The sequence below is a fragment of the Phodopus roborovskii genome, unplaced genomic scaffold (assembly GCF_943737965.1).
Source record: "Phodopus roborovskii unplaced genomic scaffold, PHOROB, whole genome shotgun sequence".
Taxonomy (NCBI): Eukaryota; Metazoa; Chordata; class Mammalia; order Rodentia; family Cricetidae; genus Phodopus; species Phodopus roborovskii.
The window spans coordinates 1261751-1287652 of record NW_026126559.1 but is presented as its reverse complement, the minus strand read 5'-3'; the positions used below and the strand labels follow the sequence as shown (position 1 = coordinate 1287652).

General features: G+C 39.3%; 1 pseudogene; it reads right to left on the bottom strand.

The window, feature by feature from the left end:
* Positions 1-268: 268 nt before the first annotated feature.
* The window catches only part of LOC127234849 (ER lumen protein-retaining receptor 2-like), a 45335-nt pseudogene continuing 19701 nt past the window's right edge, over positions 269-25902 (bottom strand).

Below are 25902 nucleotides of genomic sequence, written 5' to 3'. Positions count from 1 at the left end.
TGGGCAGAAACACCAAATGGAACACAGCATCTCAGATTTCAGAGAAACATAACTCATCTTTTGGCAAAGAAATGAAATAAAATAAATAGCATGAAAATTTGACAGTTGTTTGAATAATCTACCAAGTGTTGAGGAGTATAATTTCATTGTAGGCACAAAGAATCGCCCGTCTCAACGAATTAAAAAAAAAAAAAAGAAAAGAAATAAAAAAGGCTTGTACAAATTGTCATTTTTGGAACTGCCCCAGTTCATCTACACATTGAATTTATTAACACAGCATTAAGTTTCTTTGTGTTAAAAACTCTTTGTACATAGTAATAAAAAAGATAAGGCAGGATGCAGTGGACTGAGCCTCCTGGTCCCTTCCTCTGTATCCCCGAAGAGCCACCAGGGAGTGGCTGCCGCAGAAGGAGCCATCTCTGCTTCTCTGCACTGAGCATCCCACACCTGCACTGTAGTGAGAATCCTGTCCGAGCACCCTGAAGGACAGAGGCTGCTGATGGTCTTTGGCATTTACCACTGGCAGACTGAACTTCTTTCCCTTGAGTACTTTTGTAATGTATAAGTAACAGAAGTCGCAGTAGAGAACGGTCTGGACAACACCAGCTACCACAGCAATGAGGTCAAAGAAACCCTCAAAGTAGAAGCGCCAGATCCAGTTGACGAGGTACAGAGCACGGTAGAGACCCAGGAAGAAGAGGTAGTGAGTGGTGATGGTCTCAGCCTCACCGGTCTTGCTGATCATAAAGAGCTATGGAAGGATGGCCACTGACTCCCGGTAGATGGAGAAGATCCATAAGATCTCAAGAGGAGAGACGTCATGGTTGACTAGAAATGAGAGGCCTCCCTCAGGAACCACCAGAAACTCCACTCCAAAGGTATCATGATTTCCATCATAGGTGGCCTTAAATTTCATGTTGATCAGGTACACCGTGGCATAGGAGCAGGCAATCATAGATTTATAGCAAGTTTCATAGATTTATTATATAGTGAAATGAACGAAGTAAAAAGATCCAGGTAATGCGTTGTGATGACCAGTGCAAACAGAATCTGGCTTTTCCCAGAAATGCCTGCACAGGCGCGCGTCTTCCAGATCTTCAGCAATAGGATGACGATGGCCGCCAGGTGGGACAGGTCCCCAGTCAATCGGAAGATGTTCAAGGCGGTGGCGGTCCGCAGGTTGCAGTGGCCCCAGGGCTCCGCAGCGACTCGGTGACAGCCCCTGAGAGAGAAAGCAGTGAAGGATGGCAATTCCATTTTTTTCCCCGGCAGAGTAGTATTCCATTGTGTAAATGTGCCACATCTTCTTTATTCATTCTTCAGATGAGGGGCATCTAGGTTGCTTCCAGGTTCTTGCTACTACAAATAATGCTGCTACGAACATAGTTGAACATATGTCTTTGTTGCATGGATATGGATCATTTGGGTATATGTCTAAGAATGGGATTGCTGGGTCCTGTGGTAGACTGATTCCTATTTGAGAAACTGCCTTCTTAAGATCTCTTTTTTAACTTTCCCTCCATGGAGGAAGTTCTTAAAAGGAAGGGAGTCCCTGGGAAAGATGAGAGTACTGTCAAGGAGAACTCATGGGATTGTTGGCACTTATACAGCAGCCACATCTTTGGGAATTGTGATACTAGAAACCATTATAGAATCTATACAGAACACATTGAACACTGAGATCAAATAAAGTAACTTTAACTCTGTATGTAGCCTCAAAAAGGGATTATTTAACTAAACATAAGAACCATACTTTCTTAGTAAACTATAGGATGAATACTTGTTGAATTGGTTGAGTTGTTTGAGTTTAAAAGTTTAACCAGTCAGAAGTATAACATTCCATTTGGAGTTACTTCTTCCTTGTACATAGCATAGACCTGCCTTTGGGAAATCAAGAATGGCTGGGAAAGTACTCCAGGAAACATATCTTTTTCTATTCCAGTAATGAAGACATAATGTATAGTCTTTTAATGCGTGAATGGGGATCCTTGATGTTTTGTTGTGTCATCTTACCTCTCCTTTTTCTTACCTCCCTCTTCCTATTCTCCTTTTCTCTTTCTTTTTTTTGTAAAATTTTCTTTTTTTTTTCTTTCACCTTTTTTCTTTTTCTTTTATATAACCAAGTCCATTTAAATGAAAACAAACATTTATAGACAATATTTGGGAATTTGGGCGTTGTTCTTTCCAAATTACTTCCTGCTGGTAAGGGGCGCTATCAAGGGGATTCGAAGAAGATGCAGAAATCCTGGCTGTAGTCTGTAAGGCTGCTTTGTCCAGCTGTTTTGAATGTAGGATCACCTGGTACTCTGTTTCAGGCAGTCTGGCTTGATCAAACCACATTAGTCTGGAAGGAATCCACATCTTTTCATTATCTGTGGAAACAAAAATAGAAATCCTTTTCCCCAGTAACTTGTCCTTGAACTTAAATTTTTGGAGTCGAAGCATTTATTTATTTATTTATTTATTTATTTATTATTTTACATGTCGATCCCAGTTCCCTCTCCCTCTCTCCTTCCTTCCCTCCATCCCTCCCTTCCTCCTTCCATCCTTCCCTCCCTCCCTTCCTCCCTCCCTCCTTCCCTCCCTTTTACCCTCTCTGCCCTCTCACATGCACTCTAACCACCCTCCCCTCCCATCCCCCACCCCAATTCCATATGTAGGGGAATGCCATCCAGTTGGAGTCATGTAGATCTGACAGGTCATGTGAAGTAGGGACTAGGGCTTCTCTCCTGTCTCTAGGTTAAGGCAGTTATCCCTCCATGGGGGATGTGTTCACAAAGTACTTTTGTACACCAGGGATACATCCTGGCTCCACTGTCTGAGGTCCCTTAGACTGCTCAGTCCTTCAGGGGGGCCTAAGTCAGTCCCATGCTGGCTTCCCAGCTATCAGTCTGGTGGCCCGTTAGCTCCTCCTTGTTCAGGTAAGCTGTCTCTATGTGTTTCTGCCACCTGGTCTTGTCCTCTCCATCTGCATCTGGGTTCTACTTCGACTCAGTGTTTATGTATGGGTGTTTGCTCCTGTTTCCATCAGGCATTAGTTGAGGGCTCCATGGATAAGTTAGTTTTTCTTCTCCTATTATACTTACTTTTTTTTAAACTGACAAAATGACACATCTCTTGGACATTCCTCCTGGCCACCTGAAACTTTGTTTTCTTTGACTGACATCTCAGTACAACTTCTTTCTTCCCCAAGACCATTCTATTCTCTACTTCAAGACCATTCTATTCTCTACTTCCGTGAATTCTAGTTGTCAAGATTTTGTATACACTTGTAACGAGTAAGGTTTTTCTGCCTGCCGCTGGTCTTGTCCTGCCGTGCCAGCCCCAAATAATACACAGAGACTCTGTATTTGATACAATACTGTTGGCTCGGTTACTTGTTTCTTATCGGCTAGCTCTGCCTTTAATTATTAACCCATTTCTGCTGATCTATGTATTTTCACATGGCCTTCTCTTACTGGGGAGGCGGCTGGCGTCCAGCTCTCTCCAGACTCTCCATCTTGACTCCTCCTTCCTACTTCCTATTTCCTCCTTGTCTCCTAGTCCCTCCTATCTTCCTTTCCTATTGGCCAACAGTGCTTTATTATTAACCAGTATGAGAAACATATACAGAATGACATCTCCTATCATACACTTAAGTGAGATCATGTGGAAATTTTCTTTCTATGCCAGGCTTGTTTCACTTAGTACAGTATTCCCCAAGTTCATCCATACTGAAATGGCAGGGTTTTTCTTTTTTAGAAACATTTCAGCAATAGCCCATCATATGTATTCCCATTGGTTGGTACCATGCCTTGCTATTGTGAGTATGAATAATGTTGTTATGAGCTGAGAAATGAAGCCTGGTCTTGTTTTTTTGTTAATTTCATAGGCACTTATTTAGTAGTGGGAGTGCTGAACACAAACTGAATTTGAAGGAACCTCAGTACTGTCTTCTTTAATTTCCATCAGTAATATGAAAATATTTTTTTCTCAATTGTCACCTGTACTTATTATCACTTATCTTTTTGATGATAGCCTCTCTTACCAGCCTGAGGTAGTATATCCCTGTCATTTTGATTTTCATTCAGTTAGTGATTTAGTGATGTTGAACCTGTTGCGTATTTATCCTATTTTCATTTTTTAATGTTTTTAATTGATTCTTTGGAAATTTCACATCATGCACCCCAGTTCCACTCATTTTCCAGTCCCTGTGTATCTGCTCTTCATTCTCTATGGCATTCCCCCACAGAGGAATGCTTAAAAAGAAATAATAAAAATAAAATCAAAATAAGAAAAAAATAAATACAAGTAAGAATATTAACTAAAAACAATCAAATGAACAAGCAGAGAAAAACAAAAACAAAAAATCAAAACCAAAACAAAGAACAAAAATCCAAACACAAGCTATCAAACAAAAGTGTAAACCCCCCCACCACACTTCACTCCTCTGTCTTTCCTGCCTTTTCATTCATCTTAGTGGCATTGGGAACTGCTGTGTATCATGCAATATAACCCTTTGTCCAAACAGCTTTACTTGCAAATGTTCATTATATAATGTGTTGTTGGTCAGGTTCAAGGCCTCTGGCTTTTGGTTCACCATCAACACTGGATACTCACTGAATCTCCTCTCAGATATTCTGCTATTGCTCTGAATCATGGAGATCTTGCTACCATAGTTCTACAGGATGAGTCCCTTCTTGCTCTCCATCAGGTCATAAGTGAGGTAGATGTTGGGAAATGCCAACTCAAAGCCCTGGATATGTGCCTGGGTGACATCTGAGTTGATCAGTGCTGGCTGCTTGGACCACCTCCCCTCAGGTGAGGGGCAGAACCAGCTCTTGCACATTCATTGTGACACCAGCTTTCCCAAGTGCTGGGGACAAGCTCTCCTATGAGGGTTGATGCTAGCTCTCCTGTGCAGTGGTCATCAAGTCTTCTATTAGGGGGTAGGTGACTCTCTTTAGGCCAATGCTGAAATGGCCCTCATACTTCAATACATGGTTCACATGGGCCCCTGTGCTAACACAGGCAATGGGCACCAACACAGATCCCAGCTTTATCAGGACCGTGGACCATCAGAAGTAGCTTGGAGCCCCAGGTGGCAGCACAGGCTTTCCAGATCTGCATGGGCCCAGAAGAAGTATAGTCCCTGGACTCCAACATGGCCCCAGGTGGTGGCCTGGACTCTGGGTAATCCTTTGGACTTTGATGGTAACAGGAGCCATGGACAACAACACAGATCCTAGCTTCAGTAGGGCCACAGACCCAGATATGACCCTCTGCAGCAGACACCAGAGACACCATAACTCCAGGTGTCAGCACAGGCGACTCAGATTGTCATTGCTCCAGCATTGGCTTGCCTCTCAGACCCTAACATGGCCATGGGTATTGGCCCAGAACCAGGCATCTATGTGACCTTTGGTAGCAACACAGACTATGGTTGTCAACACAAACCCCAGCTATAGTAGGAACACAGACCCAGACATGGTCCTTGGCAGAAGCCTAGGCCTGGATGTCACCATGGCCCTGGGTGGCAGCATAGATCACTCAGATAGGCATTGCCCACCCCAGCTGCAGGGTGGCCCTCAGACACTAATATGTCCCCAGGTGGCAGCCCAGGCCCCAGGCATCCTCATGGCCTTCAATGGTAATTGGTTCCATGGATGCCAACACAGACACTGACCAGTAAGGCATGTGTTTATCTTCTTTTAAGAAATATCTTATTTATATTTTTTCCCTTTTAGGAAGTCAGGTGTTTTCTTGTTACTGAGTTTTTGAGTTCTAAAGAATGTATTTTGTACACTAAGCCTTTATTTGATATAACTGTTTTCTCCTGTCTTGTAAGTTGCCTCTTGTTTAATTGTTTCCTTGGATGTGCAGAACACTTAAAATTTGTTGTAATCACATATGTCTATTTTTGTTTTCATTACTTATGACCATGAGTACACACATAAAAGCCCTTCCACAAACAAAACAAACAAACAAACAAAAACCCTTAAACAAAACTATTGCTCAGGTTCAGAGTCATCGAGCACCCTTCTGTTTGTTTTACTACAGTAATTTTGCCTTTTCAGGCGTTACATTAAAATCTTTAACCTATTTAAGTTAGGTGTGATCAATCTGGAAAACAATGGTCTGGTTTCCTTCTACATGTAGCTATTCAGTTGTCCTGCATTTTATAATTATACTGATGGAGCTTTTCTAACAGGAGGGATAGTTTAGACCTCTCTGGCCGCAGGTCGTTGGTGATTTCAGTAGGTCATCTTTATCATTATAGATGGTTGTAGGTCACCACGTGGTTGCTTTTAATTGAACTCAGGACATCTAGAAGAGCAGAGCAGTCAGTGCTCTTAACCTCTGGACCATCTGTCCCAGGTCACCTTTGTCAAGTGATCTTGGCTGTGCCTTACTGATAACCAGGCTTCTGTGTTACTTCCTGTCAACTCTCTCAGCTTTGTTCTTATTGTTGATTCTCTGAAGTATAGTCTATCCTTCTAAGAAGTTCTTCTCAAAGTGTAATTTAGAATGGATTCTTGCTGCATGCAATCAGGAGAACTGACTGGACTGAATAATAGTAGGTTCTGGATGTTACCATCTGTCTATCCTTATTTGACCTAGTCTACAAGGGCTAGTCTCTATTCTAGCTCTTGATTGGAACTCTCCCAGGCTAATTCATTTCTGCAGTGATTTTGTGCTCTGAGTGTGTGTATGGCCTTATACTTCACATTTTGTCATGTCATAACTGGTAATTTAAAAAATTCAGAATTAAGCTAATTTATTTCAAATTCCTAATTTTATCAAAAGCTCCTCAAGGGGGTAATCTTTTTCTCTATCCTTTCTCCCTTTCCTCTCTTTTGTACAACTTTGTATAAGACTTGGTACAGCAACAACCATAAGGTTGGAAAATGCCTGCTTTAAAAAAAATAGCTCTGTGTCCTCGTGCTTTGTGGATTAACTAACAATTGTATTAAGCTGATGTCCCCCTGCGTTGGAATTGTCTGTTTGGGTTTACAGCTGAACAAAGACACTGATATAAACAGATAAGATTGAGTGTGACCACCCGAGCTAATGGACTTGGATTTGACCTTGGAAAATGTTCCTTGGGTTAGCTGTATGAGCAAGGTCAGCTTACCATGCTCATTAATCAGCGAATAGAACAAAAATGAACAAACAAAACAATAGCAGGGACCTTTTCTTCACAGTTGATCACAAGCTAATTCATGCTGTTACTTTTCCTACAGCTGAGAGAATGCTGGGGCACCTGGACAGACCAATGTGGTACTAGAGAGAGGATCTGGCAGATGCTGCCTGGGTTATTTTCATCATGAACTCAGGAGTTACACAGAGATTCTGTCTATATTATTTGCTACTTTCAAAAAAGAACATGAAGCCACATTGTGATTGATATAGACTTTTATTGTTCATGTGGGATTCAGGCATCCATGGGCCCATGCAACATTTTGGAAATTCTTTACTTTGTAAGCACAGTGGCTTTGTAAGCACTATTGTGTTAGGGTTTTTTTTTTTTTTTTTTTTTTTTTTTTTTTTTTAACCACCGTGCTAAAGACTAGAGAGAATTATCTTGGTTCATAGTTTCAGAGGTTTCTGTCATGTTTGTCTAACTCTTTTTGTTTCAGGTGCTGTGAGACAGAACTTTGTGCAGAGTTCATGGTGAGGGAAAGCTGATCATGTCACGGTATCCAAGAAGAGGGGATCCAGAAGTTGTTAGGGGAAAACATGTCTCTCAAGAGCAGTCCCCCAATGACCTACTTTCTCTAACTAGGCTCCCAAGTTTCTACCACTTCCTGTCAGCCCATTAAGCCACAAATCCATGCATGGAGTGATCCACTCATAAGAACAGAGCTCTTACAATTGAGTGTTTCAAGTGTGAAACTTCTAGTCACAGAACTTTTGGGACATCATCTGAGATCCAAACAGTAACACCTTTGGATGCTGAAAACACCAGAATTGCGATTGTTCTAAATGTCTTTGATCTGGACTCAAGTGACTCAGATTTGAGTTAAAAAGCCATGATAGTTAAAAAAAAAAAAAAAAAAAAAAAAAGGAGACGCCTACAAAGAATGCCTTCTAGTAATGAGTGCTATGGGGACAGTCTTAGCATGACCCAGCTTCTGCAGGGCTGTTGGTTCTAGAGGGCAGCCTCAGTGTGGTCCACCATCTGCAGGGCTATTGGTTCTAGGGGGCAGCCTCAGCATAGCCCAGTGTCTATAGGCCATGTTAGTTCTAGAGGGAAGCCTCAGTGTGGTCCAGTGTCTGCAGGGCTGTAGGTTTTTCAGCAACAGTGCTGAGGATATCAGCAGTTTAAAAAAGGTTTTTTTTTTTTTTTAAATTCATCCATTTTGATTTTATGTGTGTGAGTGTTTTGTCTGCATGTGCGTCTGTACACCATGTGTGTGCAGAGCCTGCAGAGGTTAGAAGGGAGTCATATCCTCTATAACTTGAATTACAGTTCATTGTGAGACCCCATGTGAGTGCTAGGAATTGAACCTGGGTCCCATGAAATAGAACTTGGTGTTCTTACCTGTTGAGCCATCCCTCCATCTTCATTAGAAGTTATTTTAATGAGATTCAGTTTTACCGAACTTAGAGGATTTTCTTTTGGTGCTCTATGTAAAACGTTTTTTTTTTTTTTTTTTTTTTTTTTTTTTTGCCTACTCTAAGAATTACTAGTCTTCCGTGTTTTATTCTATAAGTTTTATCATTTTGTCTTTAACATTTGTGTCTGCAACCTTCCTTAAATTAATATTGTCTATTGTATAAAATATGAGTCAATGTGCATTTTTTTCTTGTTTTAGTATGAACATTCAATTGACCATATTCAATAGTTTTCCTCCTATGGAATGGCTGTGGTCTCCTGGTCCATGTGTGTATAGGTTAGTTATGTTGAAATCTCTCTATTCTGTTGCATTTGTCTTTTTGTCTACCCTTCAACCAATGTCCCTCTGACTGTTATAGGTCTCACTGTCCAATTGTGCATGTTTTTAAGCTCTGTTGTCTTCATATCCAAAATCTTCTAATAAACTAGTTTTGTGATCATACTATACAGATCCATTTTACTTGCCACTGACAATCTTGGCAAAGGAATTAAGTATTTCCTAAACCCAATCTATACTTAACCATGATCTCAAATTCACGTATTTGTCTGAATAATCATTAAAATTAGATGAGTTAAACCTAATGAAAGAGATGGTTGTTTCTAAGAAAGCTTGTGGGTCATCATTGTTGGATAAAGTGTTGTGTGCATGTGTGTGCACGCGTGTATGCATGTGTATGTGTGTGTGTGCGTGTGTGTGCATTTTCAAATCCATTTCATTTGACTGTTGAGAAAACAGTGAAATTATTATGATGCTGAATTCAGTGGATGATTGATATTACCCTTATCTAGATGATGAGAAGGCTATATCAATAGAATATTCTCATACATTAGGTGTTTGAAATGATCAATTACTGCTTCTTTATTTGCACTCACCCCTATAACTCTACGTATCTGATGTAACACTACAAAGTCAGTTAAACCAGGGGGTCAAGGTCAAAGGCAATAGAAACTAATGGTTTAGTTGTTGAAGACAGGTGAAATATTTTCAGCCAATTGGAATTGGGTACTCATGTGCAGAGTCTGATTAGGACTAATAGAAAGTGAAACCTGTCATGCACATTGGGATAAGAGTGAAGTACTTGAAAATTATGCCCAAGATAAGTGATTTTCAAAACATTCTAGAGAGTACTAACATTATTTTGAGTGCTACCAGTGGATTCATTCACCAAAGTCAATTTCTTTTATTACTCATTTGTGAAAATCAGGGCTTCTTTCTCCCAAGTACCATGTATGTTGTTCTTTGAAAGGAGCTGTGATGAATATAGTCATTGATGCCCTGACCATGGGCAAGTTGATACCTTCCCTTATTCTGGTCTGTATTGACTTATAAGGACACCCTCTTTTTTTCCTCCCAGTTTGGTTTTGCATTTCTCTCTCTGCAGAACTGGGGGCTGGCACCTCATAGGAGCTTACATGTGATTTATCTCAAATAATCAGAGAGGCAAGAAAGACTAATAACTTAATCTTTGGTGAAATATGTTTTTTCCCTGTATATAATTGTCTTTGTATTTTCTGCTTATCCCCAGCTGACAGCATTTTAATTAAAAGTTAAGGTGAGAGAACATGGGGAAGTCTGTGGAGGAGCATGCTAGCTTTGTGTTTAATCCTATTGTGTCACACAATGCTTTAAGCCTTGTGGTAAGCAAGTAGAGAATTAGAAGTGTGTGTGAGAGAGAAAAAAAAGTCAGAAACAAAGTGGGTTAAAAAACACACAGAATAGCTTGCATATTCTTGCATTTTCAGAAAAGACTCAGAATTTGTGAACAAAATCTTAAGATGGCTCAGTGGGTAAAGGCACTTGCAACCAACATGTTGATCCCCAGAATGCACTTAGAGGTGGAAGATGAGAACTGACCCCACTAGGTAACTTTCTGATCTCCACACTCTGTACCACGGCACACACACCCTATCCACTTGCGTGCACACAATGATATTAAATGCATTAAAATATTTTTTGAAAAAGGAGTGAAAAAAGACTATCACAATCGTATTGAAATAGAGTATATACATATACACATATATGTATGTCACCACACATAAACATACATGCGTGTATGTATTTACTCCACATTGATAGTTATAATTATATAGTTCCTTGTATAAATCAAATATAAATTCCAAATGTGAATGCCATTGAGTAAAATAAAAACATAGCAAAAGCTCAGTTCCACTAACCACTCTGTCTTGTTCTAGAGTTCTCATTCTGGAAATCATTTCCTAGGAGTCCTTACACACAGGTGTTTGCAGGACTCCAGCTGGAGAAGAATGTTTATCTGTATTTTTTCATCATGTGGATCTCTCTGTTCAGTGTTACAGAAAAACAGACACCAGGATAGCTAGAGGAATCCATTCCTATCTCTGCCCCCACAACTCACCCACTTTTATCTGTTTCTTAACTGTGCCCCTGGTGCAGATCTTCTAGGATCATGTTTGGTGGAGTTTTCCCATCTTTTCTCTTTTTCACACTACAGGCTCACTACAACCTTCTGTACACCAAAGCTTATTTTCCAGGTTGGCTCAGTTCATAAACAGACACAAGGTAGAAGAAATGAGTATTTTCTCTCTTATCTGATATGGTGTCACCAAAGGCTTCCCTGGACCTGACAATTCTCTGTGTTGGTCAGTCTATTGTTTGCAAGAACTCATGCTTTTTGTATTTTCTCATCCTCGTTATAGTTCAGATACTTGATCTTGATAGCCAACAAGAAAAGTTTGCTTTTTTTTTTTTCTGGAAAAAGTTCAGCAATAAAAAGAAAAGAGGTAAGGTTTACAGAATGTGTTTTGTTTAAAACCTTCACAAATTCTATTTTTAAAAATAAATTGTATTTTGTTATTATGATTTGCTTATGTGTATTATGCCCACATGCATGTTTGTGCACCACATGTGTACAGTGTGTCCAGAAGCCAGACGAGGGCATTGGATCCCCTGGGACTAGTGTCACTGATGGTTATGCATTGCCATGTGGGTGTTGGGGATTGACCCTGGGTTCTCAGGAAGAGCAGCCAGTGCTCTTAACTCATAATCCATTGCTCCAGTCTCCTCGTGGATTTCAAATGCTTATAAATTGGCATAGATTCTCAGAAGATGTTCTTGAATTTATGTGTCACCTAAATATATGGGATACAGAGTTGAGCTGATTGGTAATTATGGGCTTCTCTGTTTTGACTAATAGGTGAACATTTGATTTTTGTGAGAAGTACTTGAGAGAAGGCACAGGAAGAAGTTCTACGTTGAAATCTGCAAGCATTCATTGCTACATCTAAATCCTGGAAAGGACACTGGATAGCAGTATAAGATGTACTCTGTAATGCCTTAGAACCCCTAATCTCTGAATTTTCTATTTATTAACATCAAACTGATTTCAAAGTTTTGTGAAAAATCTAGAATCCCGAATTTTCCTCATTGGTATACAAGTTTAGGTAGGGGGCTAATAATCTACTGCTTCACAAATTCCTTGCCATTGCTGATGCCAGTGAATCAAAAGAGGGGAAACACACGTGCACTCATGCACACATACACACACCACTACCACCACTACCACCACCACCACCACCACACAACACCATTAGCAACAACAACAAACAAAAGAAAAACAAAGTAACAGAACCTACTACAAACACTACTCTTTGCTGTCTCTCATTAATGGTCTCAATTCCCTGGTAAAAAGACTTATATGAACAGAATCGATGTGAAAACAGGATCAGTCCTCCTGCTTCATCCAAGAAACATATTTTAACATTAAGGATGAACATCATTTCAGGGTAACAGGATAGAAAAAGGTATTTCAAGCAAGAGGATCTAAGAAGAGAACTAGTGTAGATAATCTGACAAAATAGTATTCAAACCAAAAGTAATCAGAAGTTATAGGGAAGAACACTAATACTCATTAAAGGAAAAATGTACCAAGAAGATTATTAATACATATGTACCTAAAACAAGAGCTCCCCAATTCATAAAAGAAAGACTACTATAGCTTAAATTCATATATTGACCCACATATAATGATTTTAATGCTCCAGTCTTTCCAATAAATAGAGCATCCAGAAAAAACTAAATGGAGAAATACTGGAGCTAACTGACATTATAAACCAAATGGACCCAATAGATATTTACAGAATATATCACCCAAACACAAAGGAATATACCTTATTTTCAGCACTTTATGGAACTTTCTCCCAAACTGACCACATATTCAGTCAAAAATCAAATCTCAATAGATAAAAGAAAATTTAAATAACACCCCACTGATGGGAGATGTCATTCTGTATATGTTTCTCATACTGGTTAATGAATAAAGCACTGTTGGCCAATAGGAAAGGAAGATAGGAGGGACTAGGAGACAAGGAGGAAAGAGGAAGTAGGAAGGAGGAGTCAAGATGGAGAGACTGGGGAGATGAGATGCTGGCCCCTTTCCCCAGTAAGAAGACCATGTGGAAATAGTAGATTAACAGAAATGGGTTAATACTTAAGACAGAACTAGCTGATAAGAAACAAGAAACAGGCCAACAGAATTATATCAAATACAGAGTCTCTGTGTGTTATTTGGGGCTGGCGCGGCGGCGGGACAAGACCAGGCGGCAGGCGGAGAAAACCCTACTCCTTACACCCCACATCCTGTTTGATTACCACATATTAAATCTGGATACCAACAACAACAGAAGTAACAGAAAGCTTACAAATCTATGGAAACTGAACAATTCTCTACTGAAAAAAATGGGTCAAGACAGAAATTAGGAAATTGAAGACTTTCTAGAACTGAATGAAAATGAATACACAACATACCCCAAATTATGGGACAAAATGAAGGCTGTTCTAAGAGCCAGTTCATAGCACTGTTTACATAAAAAATTGAAGTGTTCTCATACTAGTAACTTAACAGCACCCCTGAAAGGTCCATAACAGAAAGGAAAAAAAAAAAAAAAAAAAACATACCCAAGAGGAGCAGAAGGAAAGAAATAAACCCAGAACCAAAATCAATAAAATAGAAGAAACAAAACAAAACAAAAATACAACACAAACAAACATTGAAACAGAGTTGATTCTTTGAGAAAAATCAGTTATTGACAAGCCCTTATCCAATTAACTAAAATGCAGAGAAAGAAGATCTAAATTAACAAAATTGTAAATGAATAGTGGGGCATAATAAGAGGCACCAAGGAAATCCAGAGAATCATAAGGACATAATTTAAAATCCTACATTCTATCAAAGTGGAGGATCTAAAGGAAATGTAGAATTTTCTTGAATCCAAGAATACATCAAAAAGATCATCCAACATGATCAAATAAGTTTCATTCCAGAGATGCAGGGAGGGCTCAACTTATGTAAATCAATAAATGTAACCCACAATATAAACAAACTAAAAGAAAAACAAAACAAAGCAAAACACATGATTATCCTATTAGATGCAAAAAAGGGCCTTTGACAAAAATCTAACACCCCTTCATGATAAAAGTCCTGGAAAGATTAGGGATACAAGAGACATACCTGAATATAATAAAGACAACATACAGCAAGTTCATAGCCAACATCAACTTAAATAGAAAGAAACTCAAAAGCAATTTCACTAACATCAGGAGCAATACCAGGTTGTTCACTCTTTCCATGCCTATTCAATATAGCACTTGAAGTCTTAGACCGATAAGGCAACTGAAGGCTATCAAGGAGATACAAATAGGAAAGGAAGAAATCCAACTGTCTTTATTTGCAGATGATATGATAATACACGTAAGTGATGCTTGGTAAATTCCTACAGCTGATAAACACTTTCAGTAAAGTAGCTGGTTACAAAATTAATTCACAAAAATTAGTAACCTTCCTATAATAAAAATGACAAATGGTCTGAGAAGGAAATCATGAAAACTGGTCTGAGAAAGAAATCAAGCTTTCACAATAGCCTTAAACAATATAAAATATTCTGGGGTAACTATAACCAAGCAAGTGAAAGACTTGTACAATAAAAACTTCAAATGATTGAAGGAAAATACTGAAGAATATGTCAGAATATGGAAATCTCTACCATGCTTATGGATTGATAGGATTAACATAGTAAAAATGGCCATCCTACGAAAAGCAACCTATATATTCAATGAGATTTCTATCAAAATTCTAGTACAATTCTTCATGGATCTTGAAATTTTCAGCTTCATTTGTAAACACATGGAACCCAAGATAACTAAAACTATCCTGTACAATAAAAGAACTTCTGGAGCTGTAACTATACCTGATTTCAAGCTGTACTACAGCATAGTATTGGCACAAAAACAGTTGACCAATAGATTCAAATTGAAGACCCAGACACAAATCCACACGCCTACGGACACCTGATTTTTGATAAAGAGGCCAGAAACACATGGAAAATAGATAGCATGTAAGAGCCAGAGGGGATGGGGGGACCATGAAAACAAGGTCCTGTAAATCAATATGACTGATGAATATATGAATTTCTTGAGACTGAAGCTGCATGTATAGGTTCTACAAGGGTCTGCATCAGTTGGGGTCCTGAGATGAAAAAGAGAAGTAGATACATGTTGCCTTCCCTAACCCAGAAGCAATCTGCAATTGATAGCCACTTTATTTCCTCCACGGGAGTATTACCAGAAAGACATATTACCCTTTCATGTAGGCTGCATTTCCAGCGGTAGATAGCCAATAGAAAATGAACTCAATGGTGTCTTCAGATGTTCCTTGTCTTATGTCAGGGCTCTTCTTTTGTTTTTGTTAATTTTATCTACTTTTTTTTTAAAAAAAAAACATTATTTACTTACATTTTTCTACATATTATGGCTTCCAGTTTACTGCATCTACTGGATTCCTGAGTGTGAGAATTAGTGGGTCTCTATTTCATGTGTTTTCTTTTGGACTCATTTCTTTCTGTTTGTTTAATCCAATTCTGATGTTTTAAGTTTTTTTTTATTTTACTATTTTCCCACAGAAGCATGTTTGTTTACTAATGGAAGACAGAAAGGGAGTGAATCCAGATGGGATGGGAGATGGAAAGGAGCTGGGAAGAGAATAGGTAGGGGAAACCAAAATCAGGGTATATTATGTGAGAAAAAAAAATCTATTTTCAATAAAAGGAAAAAAGAAAATTGAGAATAAAGAAGAAGACTAATACATTTTAAGTAAAACATTCACAATTATGATTGCTGACTTGGACTTTTTAGGCTAATATTTCTTCTACTGTTTGGCATGATTATTATAATGACAAATATTTGTTTCTTTTATTAATATATCCATCCATTTGTGCATGTGTCATACATGGTGCCAAGACAATATTGAGGTAAGGGTTAGAGTTGATGCAATCAGCATTCATTGATTTAAAAAGGGAAGGGGAAAAAGCAAGTGAGCCAAGAACAGATAGATGGAAGGCCTTCACAGCAAGGTGAGCATTGCTTCATAGTAAGCCACAGTGCCAAAGATAGTTTATAAACACTAAACTTTTATGTGTCAGTTCTGGAGCTGACAGATCAGACAGAGCTCCAGATCAGAGCAGCTGATAGACACAGTGTATGGTGAGGACTGTTTCAGTTCTTTCTTTAAAAAAAGGATTTTGTTTTTAATTATGTATGCACATCTATGTGTGACTATGTCACTTGACTGTGGGTGCCTGCAGGGGTCAGAGGAGGGAATAGGATCCCTGGAGGTAGAAGTGGTTGTGAGCTTCTCTACATGACAAGAAATAAAAATCAAGTTCTTTGCAACAAGTATTCAAAACCACTGAGTTGGCTCTCCAGCACCAGATTTTCTTAAAGTTTAATCCCCCTCCTGTGTGTGTGTGTGTGTGTGTGTTCGTGCGTGCGTGCGTGCGTGTGTGTGTGTGTTTACATGTGGGTGCCCACAGAGGCCATAAGTAAGGCATTTCACACACTGAAGCTGGAGTTAAAGGCAATTGTGAACCACCTCATAAGGATGTTGGAGACAGAACTCCAGTGCTCTGCAAGAGCGTCAAGCATTCCAGTCCCAGAACCCTGTCTTTTTTTGTTTCGCTGTTTTTAAAAATTTAAACCTTATTTTATACATCAATCCCAGTTCCTTCTCCCTCCCATCCTCCCATGCTCCCAAACAGACCCCAATCCCATCCCTCTTCTACTCCACAGAAGGGTGAATGAGGTCTCCCATAAGGGATCTTCAAAGTTTGCACATCATTTGGGGCAGGGCCTAGGCCCTGTGTCTAGGCAGAGAGAGTATCCTTCTATGTGGAATGGTCTCCCAGTGTCCATTTGTACACTAGGGATAAATGTGCCACTACCGGAGGCCCCATAGACTGCCCAGGCCTCCTAACTGACACCCATGTTCAGGGGGCCTGATTCCATCCTATGCTGGTTTTTGAGCTGTCGATCTGGGGTCCCAGGACTCTTACTTATAGACTATATCTTTACTTGGTGGAGGAAGAAACAAGCTCCCTCTGCTTTTTTTTGGGGGGGGGAGTTGACACTTTTCATTACTCGATCACATCTTAAAGCCTCACTTTTAAGGAGATATATTTAGACAATAGCATTGGTATTAGAAGGATATTTTAGCATTTCTCATGTAATATGAAGATATTTATATGAAAATATATTAAATATGAGACATTACCTTTTTGAAAGTGATTACCCTAAGAAGGCCAACTTTGTCTTTAAATTGTTAAGTGTATTATTTTTGAGATAATGAAAAGGTTGACACGTTTCCTAAGTGCACTTTCCATTGATTAAAAATGACCCCAGGTTTTGCCCTTCATTTTATTTTCTTAATTTGGTGACTCACAGTGGGTTTCAGTGCTAATGAATCTTGTTTATTTAGAAGAAATATGATTTGGCTGTAAAGTAGTTTTTTACATATTAATGAATTTTATTATTTTTAGAATTTTATGTTAGTATTTATAAAATATAGATTTTTGTTGTCATCAAGTCTGTAGTAAGCTAGTGCTGGCATAATATGGTATCTTCCTTTCTGTGAAAGATACTATAGAATAATAGGGTTCTTTTTTCTTTACTACTTTGAAGACTTCACCAAGAAAGTCATCACCTGAGTTGGAATATTGCTTCGGAGATTTTATTAATTTTATTTAGTAATGAGTTTAAATTTTAAAATAGTCAAATTTTATTTACCTAAATTTTTCATTTCGGGAGCCTCCTGAGGACTGGGGAGTGCATGCAGCAGAGCCTGCCCTGGTCTGCCAGCAATCTGGTCCCACCTCCAACCATGATAGGAGGAGGTAAGCTTGGGCCTGTTTCTACCTGCCTTCCAGGGGCCCTGCTTGGCTGATCCTCCTGAGGACTGGGGACTGAATGCAGTGGAGCCCATCCCGGGGAACTGGCCCCGTGTTCAGTATTGGAGCACTGTTTTTGTTGATCACTCTTTTCTTTTATTTTTGAGATTATAATGTAAAAATTATATGTAATAAATCCTTTACATCTCTTCGCTCTAAACTAGTGGTTCTCAACCTGTGGGTCACGATCCCTTGAAAGACCTTTTCACCGGGGTTGCCTAAGACTATCAGAAAACACAGATATTTACATTACATTATGGATATTATTATCCATAACAGTAGCAAAATCACAGATATGAAGTAGCAATAAAAATAATTTTATGGTCAGGGGTCATTACAACATGAGGAACTGTAGTAAAAGGTCACAGCATTAAGAAGGTTGATAACCACTGCACAACCTCCTTTATAACTCTGTTCTCTTTCTAAATCATGGCCTCTTTTTTCGTCAATTGTTATGTGTACATATTTATATGTATCTACATATATATTTCCAAAGATAACCAGTTCAGTATAATGCTACTTGCATGTTCATTTTCAGGTCTATTTGTTACTGGATAACCAGTTGATGTGCTTTTTCCTGGGGAAGACTATTTCTCTCACTAAGCATTCCTTAGTTGCCTGTAGTTCTTTGTGTAGGCTTGAAGCCTCATGGGATTTCTCACATCCTCTTTGACATGACTATTGGTGTCATCCATGTTCAGCTCATGTTTAGGCAGTCATGTTGGTGAGATGAGACTCATGGGCGCAGTTTTTGACATTACTAAGAGCAAACTCCCTGATCCTCTGGGAGTTTATAATCTCCATTCCTGCCCTTTCACTACACCTCCACCCAAGTCTTTTTCAATGTTCCCTGAACCTTGGGTGAGAGAATTGTTTTATGTTGTATCCAATGGGTCTGGGTGCCACAATCTTCATTTTGATTGGTTGTGGTTTTCTGTAATAGTCTGTTGCAAAAAGAAATTCCTTTAATGTGGGGTTAGGTCTACATTTATTTATAGGTATAAGGACGAATATTCTGAATTTAGTTAGACATTATGCTGGTTTAGTAAAGTGGTGATTGTAGGTTCTCTTCCAAGATCCATGAGTTTATTAACTCCAGGTAGTTGTTTAGATTTTTTTAGACCAGAAGTGATTTACCTCTTGTTGAGCTGGTCTGAAGTTCAATTAGGGAGCTTTTGGTTACCACCAAGGTATGCATGCCATTACCATACCCTTAGGGTTATGGTGACATACTTGTTATTGTTGTGGTTCATGTCATCATAGCTGTGTAAGACTTTTGGTTGCTTCCCTCCTTTGGAAGCTTGTATCAGATCAGTGCTTGGCTATAGGTCACTGCAGCTGCTTCCATCAGTTACTGGATGACAATTAGGGAAGTCACTAATTTGATTGGGGGAAATGCAAGTTCAGGCACCCTCACCACTATTGCTAGGTGTCATCCTTGTGGGTTCCTGGGAATTTCCCTAATACTAGGTTTCTCCTTAATACCATAATGGCTCCCTCTATCAAGATCTCGTTCACAGCAACTTTGGAAATTAGTATGACTGTTTCTGAAAAAAATGGGAAGCAATCTACTCAAGACACAGTAATACCACTTTTGGGGATTTACCCAAAGGATGCAGTCATACCACAAAGACACTTGCTCAACTATGTTCATAGTGGCATTATTTGTAATAGCCATAACTTTGAAACAATCTAAATGCCCCCAACTATAAACTAGAATATGTTCCTCTCTGTTGGTCTCAGTGGCTAGTGTTGTTATTATTATTTTCTTCTTAGGTGATGTTTCCCAGTGAAGCCCTATTTTGAATGTGAAATAACATTTATCCCATTCTGTTCTTTGATACTACTCATAGAGCTGTAGTATTAGGGACAGGCATCCCTGCTGTTCAAATCTGTGTTAGCAAACTCCCCTTCCACATCCATCACAAACTAATATCAGGCTTCTCCCCTCTGGCTTTGTTTGTCATGAGAAATTTATAAACACAGCTGCTGTCTCAGGTCTGAATACTGGACGATGGAATATGTGTGAAGAACTCGATAGACTCACCAAAGCCAGATTTCATTTCTATTATAAAGCAAGTGTTGTCTATTTAGGTTTATTATATACAATTAAGAGCTCACTGAAGCCCAAGGAACACTGCCTGAATATTACATCTGCTGCCAAAATGTATTCTTGACAATCTGTGTTTTGTGTAGCATACCATTTAATTTTGTGTGTTAGAGAGGTTTTGGTATTCAGGGATTGTCAGCCCTTTGGTTTAAGGAAGTTTGATGGGGTTACTGTGGACTTCATTGTTCAAATGAAAAGTTCAGAATAGAGAGTATAATGGGATTTGGAATCTATTCTATCTGCTTTTGAATACAGTCTAACCATTATATTAAATCCAAGGTGGACAGAACAGAGCTGGCGCTGTGTGCAATTTTTCTTACTTTGAAGCCAGCTACAGTTTAGAATTTTTATGTTTTGTTTTTTTGAAAAGTAGGTAGATTATATTCTTGGTTCATCTTTGTTTTGCAGAGGTAAAATTAGAGGCCTCAGCCTCCTGCTGGCACAACAGGCTCTCAATTTCTCACTGTCGAAATCCAATCTGATTTCTCTCTTTTTCACTAAAAAGCTGTCAAGAGCAAATAAGCATGCCCCATCAAAGAACCCACTCATTTCTGAGGTATACAAATTCCTCTTGTGGGAAAGCATTCAAATAACTCAAATTGTTTCTGACTTTTAATTTCTTTCTCAGGAAATGGGAAATTATATTAGCATGGCCTCTAACTGCAGGCCTGAACGGAAGAAGAAAAGATGTGCACAGTACTCCCAAGTGTGACAACCCCAGGACCTTTGAGCCTCATCATGGCATGTTTACAACATCCCAAACAGAGCTTCCATCCACAGTTTTGTCTATAGCTAGCCTACTGATCAGAACTATAGCCTCCTCCTCCAAAGATGAGCCAATAAAAGGAAACTCCTTTCAAATGCATCCTTGGTTTGGGGGGTGTATATTGCTAGCATAAAAAGGAGAACTGCCTTGGAAATTAAGTATGTTTTTCCTTCTTAGAATTCCTTGGAGCTTTGTTTGGGGAATGGCCTTTTCTTTGGAGACAGATAAAATTGTAGTTGCTTTTCTATGCTACAAAAAGCCATTTAACATGGTGTCTCCTTTCTATCTCACTTTAATTTTCCTGGGTTTGTTTGTTCAAGGGAAGTGTTTAATAGTGTATATTGTTTTATAGCTCTGCTGTTATGATGAGCATATGAGTTGCTTTGATTTCAGAACCTCTTTAAATAGACTTGTAAAATTGTGAGCCTTTTGCCTTTAAACTGTAAATTGCACTATCTTTCATTCTCTCCTGCCAGTTCGTGCAAGCATTCAGAATCTCAAAATCTCGAGATTTGGATTAGGAGTGGTAGGCATGGTGCACACATGCATATGGATGAGCCACCTATCGCTATGAAAAGTGTCTCCCCGTCTGTGCAAATGCATTTGACAGCATTAAAAAAAAAGTAGCTCTTGAGTAGATTTGGAGTCAGCCAGAAGCCTATCACGATAGTTGTCAGAGGACTTCCAGGATTTAAAAAGTTCTCATACTCCTCTTAGCAGTACTACGATTAGTCAAGGTCCCCCTTAAACTGGAACTACTTAAAAATTTTACTGGAAATTGAAAACGTTGTCTCATCAGCATACACATCTAACAGAATAAGATGCAACCTCATGCTCCTATTTGACTGTGCACATGTGATGAGTTAATTTTCTATTTATTCAATATAAATTTTTTCTAGACAGTGTCTTACTATGTAGCTCTAGATGTTTTGAAATTTACTATGTAGACCAGTTTATTAAAGTGTAGTTAGTATACAGAAACTGTATACAATGTATGTAACTTGATGTGTTTGGACTTATGATATCATCACTATAATCAGGATAAAACAATGCAAATATTCATCGTATCTCTTCTCTTCTTTTCTTCCTCCTTCCTTCCTTCCTTCCTTTCTTTCTTCCTTTTTTTTTTTTTTTTTTTTTTTTTTTTGTTGAGGCAAGGTCTCTCTTCCTGGCTGGCTTGGAATTTCCTATGTAGACCAGGTTGACCTTGAACTTTCAAGGATCCACCTGTCTCTGCCTTCCAAGTGCTGGGATTCAAGACACATGCCACTATGCCTGGCTCAATGTAATTTTTGAAGACTTAGTTCGTAGGTTCCTGCTAGTGTGTTAAATATTATACATGAAATAATCCTGAATTTTATCCACATTATTGGACTGTTGGACTGTGGAAGACACCATTACAGTTGTGATCTCTCCTCTCTCTCTCTCTCTCTCTCTCTCTCTCTCTCTCTATATATATATATATATATATATATATATATCTTATATGTGTGTGTATATACATATATATGTGTGTATGTATTAATTTATTTTTGAGTTTATACCATGATTACATCATTTCTCCTTTCACTCTCCTCCCTTCGAGCCTTCTCATGTATCACTCTTTTCCAAATTCATGGCCTTTGTTTTCATTAATCGTTGTCACATGCACACACACACACACACACACACACACACACACACACAATTTTTTTCCTAACTATAACCTGCTCAGTCTGCATAATGTTAAAATATATGTATGTTTTAGGGGATGACCATTTGGCATCGGACAACTCTTCCATGGTGTGCTCTTCCATAGGGGAGATCATTTCTTTTGCTCTCAGCATACCTTAGTTGCCTGCAGTTCTCTGTATAGGGCAGAGACCTTAATTTTTTTTTTCTTTTCAAAAATGGGAAAAAAGTTTTCCCCATTTGAGTCTGTTGGTGTTGACTTTGTTCAGCTCATGGCAGAGAGAGTTATGTTGGTGAGGCTTTATGGATATAGCTTCTGATATTACTAGGAGCAGATAAACCCTCTGATCCTTCAGTTCTTACAGTTTTTCTATGTCCTCTACTGCAATGTTGCCTGAGCCTTACATGTGGGAACTGTTTTGTGGTTGCACCCACTGGGACAGGGTTCCATAAATCTGCATTTTGATGAGCTGTGGTTTTCTGAAATGCAACCATGGAGCAGGGAGACACATTAAAGCAGTGCATAAAAAGTATAGCCAACTCTCAGTGGGCTTCAGTCATGTGATCAGACTATCCACATGAAGTCCTCAGGTGGACAACTGGGATGAAACATGGGGTAGTTGCAGGAGAGTTGAGTGGAGGGGCAGGAAGGACAGTGAAGGAAGAAGGAAGCTCTCTTCTTTCTTGGCACTGATATGCAACTGCATGCTCCCCTGAAAATAATGGAGGTCTTGCAGTTAACAGGCAGTTTAGTGGCCCCTGATCTCTTTCTCTCTCTCTTTTAAAATTTAAATGAGAAACAATCTTGTTTTACATATCAATCCCAGTTCCCTCTCCCTCCTATACCCCCACTGATGCCCCAATCCCATCCCCTTTATGCTCCTCAAGGAGAACAAGGCTTTCCATGGGGGATTATCAAAGTCTGTCACATAATTTGGAGCAGGGCTTAGGCCCTCCCCCATGTATCTAGGCTGAGAGAGGATTCCTTTATGTCGAATGGGCTCTCAAAGTCCATTTGTACACTATGGATAAATACTGATTCACTTTCAGAGTGGCCCCTGGTTTTAACTGATGAGTGCATTGGGATTTCATCCACAAACTAGTACCTTTCAGGAGGACTTTGGAAAATTCAATTTGTCTCTGTGTCATCTCGTTTTGGGGGATATTGCATTAGACATTATAGATCACAACTCCGAAATTGGAGTCCCCAGCAGTGTCCTTCAGAGATGGTATTTAAGTCCTTTGCAGAAGAAGAGAAGTTCCACACATGAAGAGGGACATGTGAGTAAACTTGAGGAAGCAGCAGCAGTATAAAGACTCTGAGAAAAAAATGGCAGAAAAACAGCTCAACTTCACTGTGTTCATTTGTACTTCTAACTCTAAAGTTCACCCAGAGCATCTATTTTGGATGGCTTTTGTCAGTGAGATGCTCTGGAAATGTACAGAAATGTGCTATTTCTGAGTCTTTTTGGGCTTGATGATCTAAGCCCAGCTAGAATTTCATCCTGCCAGTTCCTCTGGATACCCCTCCTCTGTAACTTCAGCTCTCATGGAGTACCTAGAACATCCCAGCTATCAATACCTTCATATTATTGTAATTTCTCATTGCCCTATTTTCTTTGATCTGTTCCTAACATACTGCTTATGCCACCACCAGGGGCCCTTAAATTAAAGAATGGTCTCTGTAACATATGGGATAGTTTCTACTTCAGCAGGGAGTATGGCTCAGTCATGTGGGTGCTAAAGTTTTATAGCTGAGGATGTATCTTTTATGTTTAATAAAAGTATTACCTTTCTTTCTCTCTCTGTGTCTCTCTTTCCCCACCCTTCCTTCCTACCTCCTCCCCTCCCTTCCTTTTGTGGAGTTGGATTTAATAAAGATATTCTAATATACACTTTAAGCATAAGCGTCAAGAGATAGAAGCATCTCAGGCCATGGATATGGGATTCTCAAGGGGGGGCAGGGGCGGGAATCTCCCTTCACTGTCTTTACAGTTGTCGTATATTATAGTTTTTTCCTTTAAAAATTTATTTATTCATTCTTCTTTCATATATTACATCCTCTCTTTTCTTCCCAGTCCCTCGCACGCAGATCTTTTGCCTCCTTTTGGGATCCTTTTTATCCTACGGGGTTGCTTTTTAGAGCCTTGATATGAGGGGATGTGCCTAGACTTATTGTAACTTGCTATGCCATATTTGGTTCACATCCCTGGGAGGCCTGCTTTTTCTAAAGAGGAATGGAGAAGTACTACCTTTCTTAACACACCCAAGATTTTTGATTGTTCTATATCACGGTTAAATAAGGATCAGGATAAACAAATAGGCCAAATAGATGTTTATTCAGGGAGAAATAACTTACAACCTAGACAGATGAACACCAGGAAATTCAACCCAATCCTCTCCTGTCCGAGTCACGCCAGCAAGAGAGCTTCTCCTGGCTTTCCCTCCGACCTCCTTCTACAGGTCACTTCCGCCCATGGCTCCACCCCCCAATGGGCGTGGTCAGTGCCACAGAAGGACTATCTCACTATAGTTCTGTGCTTTGGATTAGATAGAGAAAGAGGAAAGTTGGAGAGCCTTAGCAGCCTGGCCAAAGGCAGGCCTGCAAGGTCAGAGGAAGATTTTCCACACCTCCTGATTCTTGGATCCCCTTCCTAATTGGAATGCCATTTCTGACTCACACATTGCTACTGTGGGTAAAATGAAGGATTTAAACAACTTACACTGGAAGTTGCATTCATTTCTAGGCTAGTATCCAGCACATTTAATGCATAGTTCCATGATAGAGTATATACGGGTTATGATAAATTAGAAAGTTAATCCTTTCCCCAGGGCAGAAATCTCATAAAACAAGATCCCATCTGATAATAAGTTTACTAGGATATAGTATTTCAATATCTACCTCTCTCTTGTGAGATGTGTCACAAGAAATTTGTTGCCATTCCTAGGTAAACTATTGAAGTTTGCAAATAATTACCTATGGATTCATGGTTATCCTATAATAACAACAGAATACTTTCTTGCATTCTGCTCTGCTCTCCTGAGAAAAAGAAAAAGCAATTAAGATACAGCTGACGTGCAGGGAATTGTAGAAAGCCCAGCCTGCTCTGGCTGTGTTTCAGAAGTGCAAGGGGGATGAGTGGTGAGTCAGGTTAAACAGCTAGCACCTTGGAATAAAAAAGCAAAGAAATCTGTGACTATAGATGTTGTTTCTTGTTTAGGATTTGTAAAGGGCTTTATTTTCTCTCAGTGTGTATGTGTGGGGCAGTAGAGGCCAAGGGATACAAGTGTGAGGGTATTCATGTGTGTGTTTTAAAGATTTGTATTTTATTTTGTCATTTTTACTTTTTTATGTTCATGTACATGTGTGTAGGTGCCTGTGGAATTCAGAAGGGGGTGTTGGGTGCCCTGGAGCTAGAGTTACAGGTGATTATGAGCAGCCTGACATGGGTGTTGTGAACCAGATTTGGATCTTCTGCAAAAGACACAAGTGTTCTTACGATG